This window comes from Aphelocoma coerulescens, chromosome 4 (assembly GCF_041296385.1).
Source record: "Aphelocoma coerulescens isolate FSJ_1873_10779 chromosome 4, UR_Acoe_1.0, whole genome shotgun sequence".
Lineage (NCBI taxonomy): Eukaryota > Metazoa > Chordata > Aves > Passeriformes > Corvidae > Aphelocoma > Aphelocoma coerulescens.
Genome location: NC_091017.1, coordinates 66,516,622 through 66,532,490, shown reverse-complemented (window position 1 = coordinate 66,532,490; position 15,869 = coordinate 66,516,622). Strand labels below are relative to the sequence as shown.

Here is a 15,869-nt window from a genome sequence, read left to right as displayed (position 1 = left end):
CTGGCAGTAGGTGACATACGCACGCACACACACACACACACACATTTCACATCCTGACTCCACTGTGGTTGCTGGGGGTTGGATGTGGGGGCAAATTACAACTTATTTGACCCAGCAGTAGCTATTTACAGAAAAAAATCATGTGCAGCAGCCTCACAGGTAAATTCAAGTCCTTCTCTCTAGCCAACACAAATAGCTAACTGTCAGTGATGTATAAATCCAGGCACAGAAAAAGAAATGCCACATGAGAGTACACAGACGTGGCAAGGAAGGGAAGAAGTACATTCACTCATAGTGACAGGGAACACCTCTATTCCAGCAGAGAGCTTGAAAAATAAGAGTGGGAGGGAAGAAGGAGAAGCAAAAAAGGGAGAAAGAAGTACCACGAGCATCTCGGAAAGTCACCGGAAGCTTTGTTCTTAGGAATAAATCTGGCTTCTTGTGATCCCCTTTCAGCAGTGTTGGCTGAGAGCCAGCTGGGTCCCCTGGAGTCCCCCTGGCCTTTTTGTCTGGAGCCTGGGAATCTGTCTAGAGCACAAGGCTGGGGGGACCAGACTTGTATTTGCAGGAGGGATGGGCTTAGGCATTGGCCACATAGAGGAAAGGGGGTTTGCAGTCCTCAGAACTTTGGGAGACTTTCCCCAGAGCTGGTGGGTGGGCAGGGAAGCTTTTCCCTGCTTTGGGGGCACTCTCAAGGGAGTGGACTAGGGAGCAGGAGGAAATGCAGGCTGGCTGTCTCCAGGCCTGAGATGCCAGAGCAAAAGGGGCAGGATGAAGGGACGGAGGGGAGTGAGCAATGCTCTCTGGCCCTCACCCAGCTGGCCTGTGCAAGTTCTCCCATGGTGTCTCACCTTCCTCAAGATATTGTTGCAAAGACAAATGCCAAATAAAATGATAAATTACCAACAAACAGGACAAAATCAAAGGCCTTGGACCCATGGAGCATTACATTTCCCTTGCCGCACTAGCCCTTCCCTTCTGCAGACCTCTTTGAGGGTGATGAAAACTGGGCTTTCAAATCTCCCTGTCAGATCCAAAGAGGCTGATTGGTATCTTTCCAATACTTATGGGTTTTCACGCATGATTGAGACCTTTCCAAAGATTTTATTCACTTCTTTTTTCAGATTTGGTTATCCTGGTACATTATTCTGCCTTTATTTTTCTATTTTCCCCCGCCCCCTTTATGACCTTAAGAAATAAAATTCAATTTATTTGGCTACTTTGCAGACAAAATCTAAAGCCTGCCTTAATTTGTAGTTTACTAGCCCTCTGATGTGAGACTACATAGAGAGCCCCTATCTGATCAATTGGCTGGTACCCTGACACAGTCCAATTATGTGAAAATATATCCTTGCTTATCATTTCAAATATCGTATAAATGGAGAAACTGAAGTAGCTCCCTGTCTGTTTGATTTTCCTGTTCAGATACACTTGTTTAAACAGGCACCGTGAGACTTTTCTGTAATCTTGGAGGAGTTCAAAAAGCATTTTTGCCTTGAAAACCCCGAGATGGGTGATGGTGGCCACCCCCCAGCCAGCTCCCAGTCAGGCAAGGCAGGGAGTGGGCGAGGAAGGGATATCCCCTGCAGCTGAGCCCTCTGGCCATGAAATGCACCTGGGCCAGGTATCTCCCTGCAACATCCTCCAGCTCTGCCCACCTATACTGACCCTGCTCCTGAACTGGTACCCACCCCGCCCCATAGAAGTCCCCATCCCAGCCTGGTCTCTCTGCATCCCTCTTCCCACCCAGTAAAATTTTTTCAACTTTTTGATTATTTCATGGTAGTAGGTTTCACTGAAATCAAGGATAACACCTAGAGTGAGTACATAAAATAGACCTTGGTGACTTTAAGTATTCTTATGCTTCCCCTTCCTAAGCATCTGCAATAATTCTGTCTTTAGTAATTTGACAAAATTGATTATCTGTTAAGGCATGTGTAGAATAAGTCACTGCTTTTGAAAAATTGTATTTTCTACAAATTTCTTTATTTTTAACTTTTTAACTCATTTTTTTACCCTCAATTGTAAAGATGCAATAAAATTTACTTTTTCTTGAAATAAAACTATGGTTAGTAATTATGTTTGACAGAGAAGATTTTGTCCTGTTACTTTGATCTAGTTTTGCTCATGTTTGTATTGTGTTTGGGAAGACTGACATATAGTGCTGACTAAGTCTTCCACTGTGCTTCTCTGTGATTCTTTAAATCAAACAATGCCTGAAAGGAGCCAATATATGAGCAGTTGAAGTGCTCAATCTTTTATTTAGCAGTGCTATCAGTTTGCAGGATTGAGAAAAACAAATTTCTTACAGAGAGAGGAAAAAGCTTGTGAACATTGAAGAAGCTTGAAGAAGGCTGGAGAGTCAGAGATATTAACAGCCAAACCAGTCAGAGGTTTCTCCAGACACAAAGATGTTGCAACCAGGTGGGAGACATTCCCTGGCTCAGCACTGTAAGGGCAAGGTGCTATTTAAAAATAGTTTGCAATGACATTATTCAGATGTCTTTATGGGAGCTGTTGAAAATACTCAATTACTGAAGCATAAAATACAAAATAAAACAAAAAACTCTCCTGCAGGGTGCAATCCTTAAACACAGAGTACTCTGAGTTCCTGCCTGGACCAGGGGGAACCGAATAACTGAGAGCACTCCATACAGAGCCACGGGCACTTCATAAAGAGCCAAGTGCTTATCCCAACCCAGAGTCAGGCTTTGTTTAAAGGAGGGTCGAGCTGGCAAAGCTCCAGGGCCCAAGGGCTTCTCTTAATTCACATATAAGAGACCATCTTGCAGATGATGCTATCTTGCAGAAGGCAGTGAAACCATGCAACTGTGGGTTTGATCACAGAATTCTGGTTGCATTTCTTGAAATTGAGAATTGTACTCTGGGAGTTGCAGTCTTCACATCTGTCATCACCCTGAGAAGTTTCTGGGTTAATTTATAACATTGAAGGACGGATGGGAACATCAAATTCCTTAAAGTGATCTCCTATATACATTACAGGCCATTTAATTTCATCCAATTATAGTAGCATTGAGTTCAAAAAAGTGTGTACTTGGATAAAAGATAGCTTCCAAAAAGGTAGCAGCCCTTAAGCTGGAAACACTAAAATATGAAGAAGTCAACACTGAAATTCAGAGATGGTTTTAGCAGTTAATTACGTGAGCAGTAAGAAGCCTGTTTTAATTCCAGCAGAACTCTCTGTCCTCAGCTTTTGTGTGTTGTTCTATATGACTGTCACTGCTCAATTAAGTGGTGCATGATCTTTCTTCCAGTAACAAGATGAAACACTCTCTCATGCTTCCTTTTAGTAAAGAAGCACCTGGATGGAGCTGTTTCTCCATCTATCTGCCCTTGTTTCCAGTCTCTAGATCCATCTAGAGTTTTGTAGGTCTTGTTGACATTCACTCCAATCTCACTGAGTCTTTCTCAAGGTGAAGATGTGAGGCCTGGGTTTGCTGTTAGAGTGCACTCGACTTGGATGGTGTACATGGATGCTGTTTGAGCCTGTCCAAACTTCTGCTCCTCGTGTCTCAACACCAGTGAACTCCAGGTCTATCACTGAGCAGTGAGGGATACAGCCCAAAGCAACAACCACCTCCCAGGAGCACCCATACAGACGGTGCTTACGAATTATTTAATTGTTCTCATCATTTAGTAAAGAAGCTGGGCTTGCAGGGCTTCCTGTGGTCCTCTATAGGGTGTGAGAGGTAGAGAGGCATTGCCAGCTCTCCACAGATGAACCTTCCCTCTGCCCTGGACACCAGCCTTGAAGGGAAAACCCTTAAGCAATTGTCATTCATATATGGATATGGAGTAACTTTTGCTCCTCATGCATGTCCTAAAAAAACTCATGGGATGCACCATAGCTTGCAGATCTATGAAAGGACTTTGTAGATCTCTGAACTAATGCTATTACACTCTAATTCACACCCTGCACTGACTTATCCATCACTTTTCCTCCTTCTTTTAACACTTATGTGCAGTTTCTGTGCTTGGTGTACCTGCCAACTGAGTCAACAGTAATCATTAAATAGGGTTGTAATATTCAACATGCAATGCACATATTATCCACTTCTGTGGAAACACATTTACTGCAGGCCTCATAACTTTTGCTTTACTTCTCCCAGCATTTGAGAGCAGTGGTTTGTTCGAAGGCATGTGTCCTGTGGCAGCAGAGGACCTTGTCCTCACTCTGTCTCCAGCATCCTTTGCTGGGCGTTTGGTCCCAGCCAGGCACAAAGCCATCAGGGTGTGCTGCAAACACACAGGCTGCCATCCCCCAGATTCTGCTGAGTATGTGGGATGAAAATTGGGGTTTGGTGCATGACTTTTGAAATTGGTTGTCTTTGCTTATTGTCCTAATTTGAGTGTCAGAAAGCAATATAGGGTGGGAGGATCAGGAGGAAAAGGTGGGGACTCCCAGAGAGGGGAGGATGGCTGTGCTCAGCAGTAGCACAGTCTGGTTTCCAAACTCACAGGGAACTACTGTGAAATGTTGCTCCTCAATGTGGTCAGAAATCTCTGTTTAAGATGGGCTGCCACAATAGCTAAGCAGCCGGCAGCAGGGTGGGCAAAATCCCAGGAATGGGCTAGCAGCATCTGCAGCAGGAAAGGCATGGGGCCATGAACACAAGTTTGGCTTCACTGAGGTTTTAGTGGGCAGGTCCATTGTGCTTTTTCACATCACTGAAAGAGTATGCAGGATCAGGGAAAGACAGTGCCCTTCCCTCTGAAGCATGTACTGGAAGGTAAACTCAGAGTTTACCATTTCATTCTGGAACAAAACCAGGCAGTTTCCTAGTTTTTGTTTGTTTTATTTCATTTTCTATTATAACATCCCTGCTGTTGTTAGACTGAAAGGAACAAATGGACCTTAACCTGGGGCTCAGTTCTGAGGTACAAAACTCCTTTCTCTAAATATTGAAGTCCATTGACTTGAAGTCCATTGACTCCTATAATTTGTTTTAGTCCTGTCTGTGATAGCAAAACCTCCCTGAAATTAGCAAATGCCAGCCTGGAGCAAAAAATCAGCTTGGCACAGAGGAAATCATTTTATCTGAGGGGTACTTGGTATGGGCTTCAGTAACAGCTAAAGGGAAAATATGGTAACACTTAAGAGTTCAACAACAAACAAGAGCAAGCCATCAACTCATTGCAGTTAGTGTAACCCCCTTGAAGTCTACAAGACGAGTGCATGGGAGCTAAGAATCTGTCCCTCTATCCTATGGGCAGTCTTGGATCAGATAACACAGATGTATTAGATTAAGGAGAGAACCTTATAAAATAAAGCACTGGCTGCACTAGGAAAGATTTTTTTAAAATCTGTCCATTAAAACATAACAGCAAAAAAAGGCATAAGGCAGAGCAGAGAGGTAAATCAAAGTAGTTTACACTTATTAGGCTTTCTTCTTTTTTTCTTTTTTTTTCTTTTTCCTTTTTTTTTTTTTTTTGTCTCATGCACCCAACTGGTTTAAAGGTCTATTCTCTTTGTGGTACATGCATGCACATAACTACCATTGATGTGGAGTCTCCAGGTGATTTGATGTGCATTCCACATAAGGCATGGTGTCAAGTATATGATCCCCACACAATAGAGCTGCCTGAGAACCACTCTTTGGAATATTTTTTTTTTTTAGATTCCTTTGCTCTACATCTAGAATTTAGCAGATCAGAGTGCCTAACCAAGCAGTGGAACTACCACTGCTACTCTTTCATCAGCTTTGATCTGTGTCAATCTACAGGGAGAGGGGGGTGTGATGGGAAGAAAAAATTCAAATATGGGCGCAGTCTTGCAAAAGGTTGACTATTTTCTACCAAAATAATAGGAAAGAAGTAAAGGGGCTTAAGATTTTTTAGCAAATCAAAAGAAGCAAGCAGGAGTGAAAGTGTATATTTATGGAACATACAAATTGAAGAAATCATTCCACACATCTCTGTATGGTGTCCATTAAGGGTTTTTAGATCTACAGTGTGACTCATTCTGACTGCCAAGTCTAGAGCAAGCCTGCTCTCCTCTCCACTGGATACTGCAAACCCAGATATAAAGGCAATCACAATTCATGCGAGATACAGACATTTAGCAAAACTAGCAGGTGAAGATAGCCATGCCCAGCAGCTGATTTCATGCAGGTGTCAGTCTTAGCACCGTAAGTCAGGATGCAGCAAGACATGCTTTAAGGGTTGACTAAAGCTATATATCAGGCCTTGAGCTTTCTATTCTCGTTTGATGTATTGTCCTCCCATGGCAAATACAATTATTTGAAGGTAGGATTTTTATACAGTAAAGTAAGTGGTGGCTTTTTCAGATAAAACCTAAGTCCAGTGTTCCATGCTGTCAACATTAGACTTTCCTATGTTTAAGAGACAAGCACCAACAATTTTTGTTGCACCAGATTTCTTCTTTCTCGCACACACACATGCAGTCCACCTCCCAAGTGGGAGCCAGTTAGAATTGTGATAGAAAAACTTCTAAATTAGTGATGATTTTATTGTGTCAGCAGACATTTCCCACTTTAAACCAAATGAAAATTTGGCCCTTTTGGAGCAGCCCTGTGTGTGTATTATTTCGAGTTTTCCAAGCTTGCCTTCCTGTCTTCTGTTCTTCTACTCTCCCAAATGCCCTGCTTGAATGGAGAAGCAGAGTGACTAGAAAAAGGGATGAAGGGCTTGGAGAAAATTGGGGTGCATAATTTGAGGGAATGAAGGGAGTACACAGATATAAAGAGGGTTTGTGACAGGGCTAGGATGGGCTCAACAGAACACTGGAAACAAAAAATTTACGAGATTCATATGGATGTGCTGTAGGTTTTCTTTCATGGAGGAAGAGGAAAAGGGAAATTTAGATGGTACTGATTTATTTTTCTATAAGGAAACTGAGCTGGAAAGAGTCACATATGGTAATAGTCCTCTGAGCCCTCTGATCTAGTTGCTGTCTGAAAGATTTTTTCACTGGAAAATGTACACTTGGATAAGAGAAAATCAAATGCTATCAAATTTGCTTGGGTTTTTTTTCAGTCAAACTCTCCTCTACTTCAAAAACATCAGAATATTTTTTTATGGATAACTACTCTTTAACACTTGTCACTTTTTTAAACACAAGTAACTAAAAAACTAAATTTTATGTTTGAACAAATTGCAGGTTTTAATCTTTTTTTCTGCATGCCAAGGGAAATTTTAAATTAAAATCCTTCCCTCTCCTCTGATTAAATTCACAACAACTTAGACCCTTCCTTCTGCAGCATAGCTGCCATTTCTGTGCACATCTTTCACCATTCAAATCATTAAGGAGCACAACACATTTTGATTTCAGTGTCCTTACTGTAATGAAACACCAAACACACACTGTTGGGATAGTCCCTCCATCAGAGATCACACAGAAACTGAAACAGAAAACATGTTTCAAAGCCACCATTTGCTATCTGACCCTGTACTTCATGGATTCTTAGCAAGACAAAACTGCAAGAGTTACCTGCAGTATGAATCACAAAAACTGCAGTGGGCCTTACCAGTTGCCAAAACACTTGGTTTGTTATCAGTGAACACTGGCAGAGGTCAAAGGACTCCTCTGGCTGTGGGGTCGAGGATGCTGATGTGGCTGGGGAACAGGACCAGACAATGGCAGAGACTGGGGAAGGGCAAAGAGGGAATAGGGAGAGCTGAACTACCCAAATACTTACCACCTGCTACTCCGTATCCTTTTGCAGGACTGCTGAGCAGTGGGACAAGCTTTACTCAAGCAAAGCAAGAAGCAAGGAGAAAAAATATTTGCAGCTTCTGACCTAGATAAGTCATGATTTCAAGAATGCATGTAGATATGAACTACAGCATTTCCACAAATGTATTTAGAGTTGTAACTTTTGTATGCAAAGCACTGGGGCAGCACCTCCTCAAGCTGAGGACCAAAATACTTTAATACAGATTATTGTGATGTCTTTAATAATCCAAATGAAGGTGCAGATATATTATATACTGTGGTTTTGAGAGTCTTTTTTTACAACATGAATCCCTATCATACACCAGCAGAAGGACCAGTAAAAAATACTCTTTTGTAGATGCAAGTGCTGTGTAGAAGGAATTGTTTCTAGATATCCCCAAGGACATTATTTTGCTTTCAGTGCTTTGATTTAGCAAACTCAGAAAATTTACAGCAATGGAACTTTACTTAGTGGAGAATTTTTCATTAGCTAGTCTGAGTTATACATGCATTGAGGTAACATTAGCTATATCTTAAAATAACATTTAATCTTAAATAAGGTTGGAAGGGAGCATGGCAGAAAAACTCAGAAGTACCTTGACACTGCCAGAAATTTGTTGACAGGTTGGGGAATTTTTTTTTAGTATAATTTCTCTCTTTAGCTTTAATACTAAGGATACTTTTCATGAAAAGACATGATTGATCTCTATCTTGGAATTCATTTGCTTCACTCAATTATTCTGTATTTGAAGATAGCTTGTCATTTATGACAACACAGTTATTTTTTTTTTCTTAGCAATGAATAGAATGGAAAGAAAATCATAAGTGTGTGGGTAGAAGACCAGAAAATAGTAGAAGTTGCTGCAAACATCTGCTCTAGAATTTTTTACCCTGCCCAGAAGATTATTTTGCAGAGAGTTTTAACAATTCTTTTCATGGCCTGTGAAGTTTTTAATTAAAAAATAGTGAATTGTTCCTTTTGCCTTTTGGAGTTTATTCTTACATCTACATGGTATCACGAGAGAAGTCTCCATCCTCCCCAGGTTTTAACTCCAGCAGATTGAGCCTGCTAAGGTCTACCCCACATTGTAGCTGACCAGTAAGCCAACTTCCCACTGCTCAGAGGAAGGGATAATAAATCCTGTTAAGCCATAGTGAGCATTTTAGGTCACCATTGTCTTCCATCCATGCCGGAAACTGCTTTCTCTGCTTTTCTTATTCTGACATTTCAGACAGCTGAAAAACAGCAGGTGTGCAGGTTTGCAGGTCAGTGGCAGTGCCATGACTGACTGTGCTGGGAAGTGGGTCAAATTCATGGCACAGCTTCACAAACATTAAGAGATTCGGCCAAAGGAGCTCTCAGAAAGTGTATCTAGAGTTTTAACAGTTTTGAAACTTAGAAAATTTGTATTATTTTGCTTTTTAATTACCCAGGAGGTCTAAGGCATTGAACTTCTCCATGTGTAGATGGGATATACCTATTCTGCTGTGAATCAGTACAGAGCAGGAGAATCCAGACATAAATAATCTGTCAGCCCAGCTGCCTGGTATGAATTCAGACAAATATGTTTAACCAAACATGGATGCTCCAGAGGGTGTTCTTGTGGTTACTCCAACTGCTTTCATTATACTTTTATATTAACAGTGTGTCTGCTCACCATGAGCAATAAAACAATTTCTGAGGCTCAGCCTCAGAACATGGGGCTCATTCACTGGTTTGGATAATAGCGTTGCTTGTTTGCACTGTTCTTATTGAACTTTCTAAATATATGTCATTTTCCTTTTCATTCTAGGAGTGATTGTACATTACAGCAATTACAGACAAACCCTTCCAGACAGTTTGAAGACCAAAACTTTCTTTGTGTGGAAGTCCAAAGGCAATTATTGGCATTACAGTTTAAGAGAAGCATTCCATCTCCCTGATGCAACAGCAGTAGCTTTCTGTGGCATGTTAAATAAAGCAATTTGCCCTGTAGGAGACTAATGCATGCAGAGTCATGATGAAAAAAAAAAAAGAAAATCAAACAGCTGCTCTGAAAGAAATAGAAACCTCCTCTTCAGAAAGATACAAAACTTATTCTGGCACTGTTTTAACCGAAAAACACCAAGAAACTTTAACTTTTGCCTTAAGCTCCTTGACATTTCATATATTGGTTCAAGACTGAGACTCTGTAACAAAGACATAGGCGTGTCAATTATCAGTCAAATAGTTGCTTTTTAACCAAAAATAGTTGATAAAAATGGAATATGACAGTGCTTTCATAACACATGCCAGAATATAGAAGGCAGTTCGAGCCAATTTTTTATTCTCGTAGCAGTTCCCATTTGCAGAAAAGATGGAAATTTATAGACTTGAGCTAGAAGTATTAAGACTTGACCTCTAAAGTAATGTTTTCCTATTTTGGGGAGTCTTAAATATTAGGCAAATAATAAAGACAAAATTATTTGCTCCCTTCAAATATGCCATTGACAATATTTCATTAATTAAATTACTCACCTGACAGAACTGTGAATTTTTTGCTTAGCTTAGGAAGTTATGTGGGGGAATGATCAAATACTCTCAGACCCAAGCACCTTAGAAAAATTTAGAATATTTCTTCAGCAAAACCAGTAAACACTTCCCCATCATTTTGAGATCCTCAGAAACACTAGGGGCTTGATTCTAAAACAGTATTAACTGCTCACCCTAAATGTATTTATACCAGCTGAGAATTAGTCTCGAATAACAATCCTAAGAAGATAAAGAGGACACAATTACTAAAACAATAAATGTATAGCAAGAAATTGTCAGGTGAGAGTAAGAACAAACGTCTTCAGGATAATGTATGTGATTAAAATAAATGTATTGCATATTGCAGCAGCTCACTGGCATCTATAAATGGACTTGTAACATTTTTTGCAGAAAAATTTCAGTTCAAGAGGATAGAAAAAACTTTGAAGAGAAAGGAAAGGAATTGCTTTAACAGCTCTATTATAATAATGAAATGCAAGAGCATCTGATTTCACCACCCATCACACAGACTGCTCTTTTGAATGGTGAATGTGATGAGGTTTTCAAAATAGAGAACATTAATATTTCTGAGATGGAGCCAGGTCTACTAAGGCTCGGAATATGAGGAAATGTCCCATTTTTAAGAACAAATTAAGCCACTTAAATTTCCCTGCTGTCAGAATGAATTCTAGTCTTGCAATTTGATGGAAAAGCTGGAAAAAGGGATTCTTAAAGAGGAAGGGAAGATAGAAATGATTGGCCAGCAACTGATGTTTCTTTGAATCATCAAGTGATAAGGCAAACAGCAGCCTTTCCATAAGCCTTCACCATGCAAAAACATGGGCTTGCTTATACTGTATTGATGCTCTCACAAGCTCTTTTTAAAATGTGAATTGATTCAGAGATGGTTAGTTAAAGGTGACCATAAATTTGGGTTTTCATGTGCCATAGGTGCCGTGGAAGGACTCAGTTTGTATTGACAGTCTGGGCCCTGCATGAAGTATGATTATACATGGCATCAGCTGACTGGAAACCCTATCACACCAGTTGCAAGGCCAGATTAAGCTGATTAACAGAGAACACCGATGAAGTACTCTCCCACTGGTCGCCAAGAACCGCATCGTGAACATCTTTCATCATTTGGTGCTCAGCTTTTTGTGTATGGTCTGGGTTTAGATATAATGGTGACTCTTCAGAAAGCAAAAGAGGGTATTCAAAGAAAATGTTCTTCTGAAGTTGGAAGAAACAGCCTGACTATTGTTTATTCTCTGACCACACAAATACCTTGTGGCAATTATGTCTTTTAAAACTGTAGCTCTGTCTCACTCCTTACATGTGAACAGCTCTGTAATAGCAAATAGCAAGCAACAAAAAAATCACAACAGAATGTCAGCTTTCATTTGAAGTTTAGAGGAATTATAACATTGAGTAATAAAGTGACAAAATCAGTGAAAAGCAGCTCTCCCGTTGTGTGTGTCGGCACAAGTTGCTTGCACCATGGTCCTGTGTGTCGGGTAAGGACCTTTCAGAGCTCTGCATCACTCTGTATCCATCCCTTCCACAGCAGGGGACTGGAACTGGATGGTCTTTAAAGGTCCCTTCCAAACCAAACCATTCTATAACTTCACCATTAATACAGAGCTTTCATGTTCAGAACTGTGTAAATATGTCAGATCACACCCCAAAAGCAGCTTGTTTGAAAAATGTAACAGAAAAAAGGAAGAAAATTCGCTATCAGACAACTTCCACCGAAGGAAGCAACCTTGTCTTTTTTCCATCCTGGACATTTTCAAAAATGGAACTAACTGAAATATATGGGGACTGGGAGCATTTTGGGATGTAATTAAAAATAGCTCAGGAGAAAAAAAAAGCCTTAGCCTCTTCAACAAATGATCAAAACTAATCAACAAGAATGGCAGCTGACTCTTTAATAAATGTGTTGGAATTATTCTCCTTTCTGGGAGCAGGCTCTCAGATGTTAACAGAACAGCTCACAACATTTATGGCTTTGCTGCCATGAGAAAGAGTTGCAAGATGGCATCCTCTGTGGTTTAACATGATCCATCAGCTGATGGCTTGTTCTGCTGCGAGGCAGATCATTGACACCATTACGATTTCATCCATTGCCTCAAAGCCAATTTCCCTGCATATAAACGCTTCATTCAGGGCACAGAAAAAATACATTAGCGAAACAATATAGCATACTGTACAACAAGGATTTTCCTGCACTGTAACTCTACAGCTCACCAGGCAAAAAACACTTCTTTTTATTCTAGTTCCCCAGGGTGCTACATGGAGACACCAATCCTGAGACGGATTAACTGTGGCGCTTTCATCAAGAGGAACTTGTCTTCACTCTGACTTTGGAATAGAAAGGACGTGCTATTACCCTTCGACTTTGAAAGAGAAAAGCTTTCTACCTGCATTCCTCGCTCACTTCCAGAGTTTAGCTCATAGGGATTAGAATTTGCTAGATATAGGATAAGCCCCTTTCAAAATACTCATATAAAGAAAAATGGAGAGAGCTTTCAGATACCTTTACTGAATGGTTATTAGGGTTAGAAACAGGTAAAGTGGATTTAAGTATAAGCAGAATAGTAATCCTTCACATGAAATAAATGAGAGTAGTCAAGAAAAAAGAGACCTTTTTTTCTCTCTGTTACCTTTACATAAGATCTGCTATTTGCTATTCAAAACCAACCTTTTATTTTCCCTAATCTATGGGTGCTTTTGGGGGCACTTTGATTTTGGGAACCTGACCTGATCCATACTATAGAGCATAAAGTTTCTGGCAGCAAGTGTTTAACATCTCCTCAGTATTGAGGTCTCTGTAAGGTATTTCATACCTAGCCTTGAAGTGTGCAGAAAGCCTAAATCACTACGGATCTCAGGGCAACCGCAGCCCCAGCAGGGATGTTTTTGGATGACTGGCCTCAAAGGAGGCTGAAAATGCTAAATATTGGGTAAGGAGGTCTGGCATCACATGATGGCTTTATTTTATAACTATAATTTTCTCAGATATGAGAAGAGAAGCAAAGCTCCTTCTGTGTTTGACTTGGATTTAATTTAAACATGCTTTAAACCTTGCAATAATTTTAGCTGATTTCACTGCCACTGAACAAGTCTGTAATACAAAACATCACCCACAGCTTCCTGGCCATGGGTACGGTCAAACAAAGACCAATTTTCTCCCTGGGCTTTCAGAGCAGTGTAACCAATCACAGAAACATGGGGCTGGCAGTGAAATAAGTAGCTAGTCTGATTTGGGAGAGGATATTCTTTATGACAATGCCCAACAATATTGTTTCTGAAATTGGTGCCTCCGATTTTAGATAAAACAGACACTTTAGTAGGGCAGCAGCATATGTAGGACAGTCTGACACCGGCTTTGACTGTGCCAGTGCATGAGCAAGCCAGGCTGCCCCTCATGGTACTCCTGCAAAGGTCACAGAGCATCCCTCACTGGAAGGAATGTCTCTCACCAAGGACGGTTTCCACACCATGGTGGCACTGAGACTGATGGTCTGTGTTGGCACAAAAATGCTATTCACACACCACCGCCTCTTCTCAGATTCTAGTGGCAGTTCAAGCACCCCAAACACTACAAGAGAGCCGAGCTAATGCGTATTACCACTGTCCCAGGTCTTGCAAAAAAAAAAAAAAAAAAAAAAAAAGTGAATCTGTGAAAATACTGAATGATACCAGTCAGTGGGAGTACCTTCATTGTTTTTAGTAATCCCCATTATTTCTAGTGGGAAACACATCTGGTAAGGAACAGCAGGCAGACACCTAATGCTTCCTCACCTTTCCTGTGCTGCCTGCCCTGCCGTTGGGAGAGTGCTTGTGCCACTCTGCCAAGGAAGAGGATTAGGGTAGCTGACCTAGCAGAAGAGTCCTCCCATGGGACAAGGAGTTTTTTCACCCCTATATGTTAGCCAGTCTGATTTTCCCCTTGCCTGCTTGGCTGGAGGAGCTCCTTCATACATTGGAGAGAGCAGAAGCTGGAAATACTCGTATGGGAAAGAAACAGAAGTCAGGAGGCAATAGCTTTCCTAAGCGTTAGTTTAAACGCTTATCAAATGGCAGCGTCAGTCCCATGAGTGTGTCTCCAGTGGTACAAAGCACTCAGGGCAGGGGCTGTTGACTCATCCAGCTTTCTGTCCTACAGCTGCCCAGGCACAGCTCTGTGCCTGCACGGCGAACCGGACCAGGGAATCGATCTGGCTGGAAAAAAGTATGTTAAAACACCCTCCAAAAAGCAACATGTTTTTCTTTCCAGCCAGAATCACTTCTCCCATCTGGCCGGCCGCACAGCTGCACAAACAGCTGCGCCAGCGCGGCGGCGGGGCCGGCCGGGAGCGGGGGGTGCGTGGGCTGGCGCAGGCGGCACCGCCGATGAAAGGGGAGCTCCGCCGGAGCCGGCTCCGCGCACAGGTCCCCTCAAGGGCCCCAGCCCGGTGGGCATTCGCCTGCCCCGCTCCCCTCCCACACTGAGCAGGGGGCAGTGAGCAAGGAGCGCAGCAGCATCCTGGCTGTCCCCGGGAGGACCCAAAGGCAAGCAGGGTCATTCGCATTGGTCTGCTCCTCTGATTTCCTTCTCCTGGAAGGCAGGCTGAGAGAAGGATGCTCATACTGGGCAGCAGCCAGGAGCAGTGGGTCCTGTTTCAGGTCTGGAATTGAGGGAGAACCCTGCTGAAAGGTCCAGTTTAAACTTGAGATACATTTGAAGAGGTTGAATAGATAATAATATCGAAATTATGTTCCCTCATTAAAAATGGTTGGGATCATTAATAACTTTCACATCCCAAGTGCTTGTGACCTTTGTGCATGCCAATGCCACCGGATGGTGGCTGCAGTTTTACTTCAACAACCAGAGGAGAAGATGGTCAAGTACTGAGTCATTTGTACCAATACACTACAAATACAGAGCAGCTGCTCAAGTAACTCATCACTAGGTTAGCTCAGTATTTGCCCCTGGAGAAGCCAAGCCAAAGCTGAAGGCATAACTTAGACTCCAATAACTGTAGAAACAGTGATATAGTGTTATCAATCTAAAGCACTGCGAGGTCAGTCAGCAAGTGTTCCTTCATGTAAAGATCATGAAATACTGCTTCTGAAGTTTAAAGCTTCAATTGCATCATAGTCTCTAATATTCCTTGTGAAGCTGATATTCCCATACCTTCTAACAATAGCAATAGTTAGGTTTAAAAAAGACTCGAGGTACAAACAGCAGAACTGGCCAGTCTGTTAGTCAGGCAAAAAAAATTGTTCCACTTTCAGTTTTCAGGTGCAGAGTACTTGAACTTATTTTTGTGACAAACTTTTTCTTCTGTGAATCTTCCTTCACATGGAAGGACTGAAGTCTCCACACAGTGATACTGGCTTTACTTGAGTGGAACAAGTTCCTTCCCCAAAGATGCACTGAGGTATTGCATGTAAAATATTTCCTACTCCAAAAGTGAACATCCCACAGGATTTTAATGCAGTCAGTAAGATCCCTGATGGCACCCTGTACCAGAATTGCTGGGTGATTTTGTATCACCATTGTCTTTGGATAATTATACAGCACCACAAGTGTCCAGCTGGTGGATTGGAAAAATATTCATAGAGAAAGGAACAGAAGGTTCATCCTCATACAACTCAACTGATACTGCAGCTAAATATTAAACGAGATGGACTGGT

General features: G+C 41.6%; 1 long non-coding RNA gene across 1 annotated transcript; it reads left to right on the top strand.

The window, feature by feature from the left end:
- Positions 1-1,647: 1,647 nt before the first annotated feature.
- Positions 1,648-2,506, top strand: LOC138109137 (uncharacterized). Its single transcript, XR_011150303.1, has 3 exons — positions 1,648-1,683; positions 1,787-1,819; positions 2,312-2,506. It is a non-coding gene; the product is annotated as an uncharacterized lncRNA (long non-coding RNA).
- The last annotated feature ends 13,363 nt before the right edge of the window (positions 2,507-15,869 follow it).